The sequence below is a fragment of the Carlito syrichta genome, unplaced genomic scaffold (assembly GCF_000164805.1).
Source record: "Carlito syrichta isolate Samal-C Ts95f unplaced genomic scaffold, Tarsius_syrichta-2.0.1 Scaffold315954, whole genome shotgun sequence".
In the NCBI taxonomy this organism is placed as follows: domain Eukaryota; kingdom Metazoa; phylum Chordata; class Mammalia; order Primates; family Tarsiidae; genus Carlito; species Carlito syrichta.
In genome coordinates, this window is record NW_007260050.1 from 91,869 (window position 1) to 94,980 (window position 3,112).

The window sequence follows — 3,112 nt, forward strand, 5'->3', positions numbered from 1 at the left end:
CGCAGAGCTCCCGGGCGGGCCTCGCGCCGCCACCCCGGCTCGCCCAGGATGCGTCTCGGAGGCGGCTCCCAGCGAGCCCGGTCAGCCGGCGACTTCCACGTCGGCCTCCCGGCGGGAGGGGGCCAACGGCGGCCTGAGCGTCCGCGCCGCCACTTTCCACGCGAGGCCCCCGCGAAGCCGTGGACACCGGAAAGGGGGGAAAAAACCGAGAACCCGACATCTCTCCTGCGTTTGTTTTCCTGGACAGGGAAGGCTTCTGAAACCGGGAAATAGGGGTTTTCCTTTTAAATCCCGACACCGACGTGGCGAATCTGCTGACCACGAGCGCAAGTCGGGCTGCGCGGAAGCGGCGCCGGCGTACGCAGGCGGCCGCGGCTGCGGCGGCGCGTGTCCTTTGGCCTCCGGTGGGGGCGGCCCCGGCTTCCCGGCGTGGTGACCGTGGGGAGGGAGATCTGCCCTTGCCCGGGGCGGCGGGGCTGGCCTCAGGGCGCCTGCCTTTTCCCAGCCGACTCTGGACCCCTGGCCGCCTTCCTGGGCCCGGCAGTGGGGACGGGCAGGGCCTGACGCGGGGGACCCGGGGCTTGCTCCCCCCGGCTGTGACCGTGTTGGAAGGAGGAAGGGGACACGCCTGGAGGGTCTGGACTCTTTTTTTTGTTTTTAGTTAAACAGTCATTTTATTGCTTGAGTACATAGACAAATTTGTGCAACCAGGGCCGAGGCTGTGGACGACTCCTATTTCCAATTGGGAGGAAGGACTCGCTTGGCCTTGTAATATCGAGCCAGTCGGTGAATTCGACTCGCTGTCAGAATCAGGCGGAATTTAGCAACCTTATCCTTTCTGTTCCTCTCGAGGTGCTTTCGGACAGCAACTGCTTTCTTAATTAAGTGGTAGAGATCCTCAGGAAGATCAGGAGCAAGCACTTTCGGCTTAAGGAGTCTCAAGATTTTATTGCCACACCATGGGAGTCCCTCCGGATCACACCGACCTGTGAGGGCGTCAGGCCCTTCTTGGCCAGTTTGTAAATCTGCTCCTTCTCGTCGTCAGACGTCAACTTCAGCCAAGTGGGGACGCCGCGGCGGTAGGGTAGCGCCGATTGGGACAGGCCCTTCCCGGGAGCGTGCATGCCACCCCGGGAGCGTGCATGCCACCCCTGGTGGCGGCACGGCTCATGCCGGCCTCTAACTCCCCGGCTCCAGCGAGCCTCCCGCCTCGGCCTTCCTCCGGGCCAGCCTCTGGCTTTAGTGGGGTGAGGAGCCTCCACGCTGTTGTCCACGGCGGCTGCGCCCCAGTTTGCGGGCCCGCCCGCGGTGCCTGTTGTGTGGTGACTTCCGTGCCTGCCTCTCGGCGAGGCGTGGAACTCGCTGGGCCCGTTGCGTTGGCCCTTGACCCTGAAATCAGTCCTCCTCACAAGGAAGAGCTTGGTTTTGTTTTTGTCTGGTGAGTCGAGAGAGGACTCCGCCTAAACATCTGGATTGTTGATTGTTTGTTGGAGTCGGGGCCTCACTCTGTCGCCCAGGCTGGAGTACCGTGGCACCATCGCGGCGCAGGGCAGCCTGGCACTACCGGGGCTCAGGTGAGCCTGGCGCTACGGCCGTGCGCCACCACGACTAACTTTTTTGATCTTTTGCAGAGACTTGGTTTCGCTGTGTTGCCCAGGTTGGTCTTGACCTCCTGGGTTCAAGCAGTCCTCCCGTCCTGGGCCTCCTAAAGTGCGGAGATGACAGGCATAGGCCACGGCTCCCGGCCATCCCAAACCATTTTTAAGGCTGTCCTTTGAAAGCATTGTGTCGTCTAACTGTTGGATCTCAGCGTGCTTAGAGTCCACAGACCTTTCCCACCGAGTCTTCTTCCATCTCCTCTTGAACAAGGTTGTTAGTTCCTGCCACTTGGCAATCTGGGCTCTTGCTGCTTCAAACTTCCGTCCATGCCAGATTTAGGTTTGAGTGCAGTGCATGGGATTCCTGAAAAGGTGAATTCCCTTTTTAAAAAAGTGAGCAGAATTTTATGCTGTAAACATTTATATTCAGGCTATGTATTCTAAGCCACGTAATCAAATGGAATATGTCAGGATGCTTTGTAAGCTGGAGTGCAAGTGTGTTTCTTTATTCATTTTAGAGTAGAAAAACAGGTTTATTGAGTAGCTGCAAGGGAACAGCAGACAACAGCGATAAGGGCACTGCCTACCTACAAATTTAAAGTTATTTGCAGTGACTCATGCCTATAATCCCAGCACTTTGGGAGGCCAAGGTAAGAGGATTGCCTGAGCCCATGGATTCGAGACCAGCATGGGCCGTTGGTGAGACGTCATCTCTACAACAAATCAAAAAACAAAAAAAGTTAGCCGGGCATGGTGGCACGTGCCTGTAGTTTCAGCTACTTGGAAGGCTGAGGCGGAAGGATCACCAGAGCCCAGCAGGTCAAGGCTGCGGTGCCCTCCAGCCTGGGTGACAGAGTGAGACTCCAACTCAAAAAAAAAAAAGTATTCTTGTTGGCTAGATGGCGCTTCAACCTTTCATGACTATATTAAGCAGCTAATTGCAAGTCACTATGGAGACAACAGTGTAATAAAGACCAAACAAAACCCATTAGACAATTTGATCAAAAACTTTTATCTTTCAGACTCTCCCCATTCAGTGCTTTGCTTTGTCAGTAAAGATCTGGTCCAATTCCCTGTATGCATGAAAAACAAAAAACCACTTGCAGAAACTTACCTAAAGAAAAATCACAATTATGAAGATAGGGTGTTACCAGTTTTTCTAAACTGCACTTATAACATGTAAAATAATTTTCTTCAGACTACTACGTTCAAGGTCTTATGATAGGCCCATGAAGTAAAAAGGTGTTAAAACAAAATTAAAATGACTTCAAAAAGTGCTGACATTTAATTTTATTTATTTTTTATTTTATTTTATTTTTTTTTGAGTTGAAGTCTCACTCTGTCACTCAGACTGGAGTGCAGTGGCCGCCTGCTGGGCTCCGGCGATCCTTCCACCTCAGCCTTCCAAGTAGCCGGAATTACAGGCATATGCCATCATGCCCGGCTAATTTTTGATTTATTGTAGAGATGAGGTCTCGCCAAGTTGCCCAGGCAGGTCTCAAACCCGTGGGCTC

The 3,112-nt window shown here is 53.9% G+C and overlaps 1 pseudogene; it reads left to right on the forward strand.

Annotated features, from left to right (window-relative positions):
* Positions 1–1,142: 1,142 nt before the first annotated feature.
* LOC103276184 overlaps positions 1,143–3,112 on the forward strand; it is a 14,291-nt pseudogene continuing 12,321 nt past the window's right edge.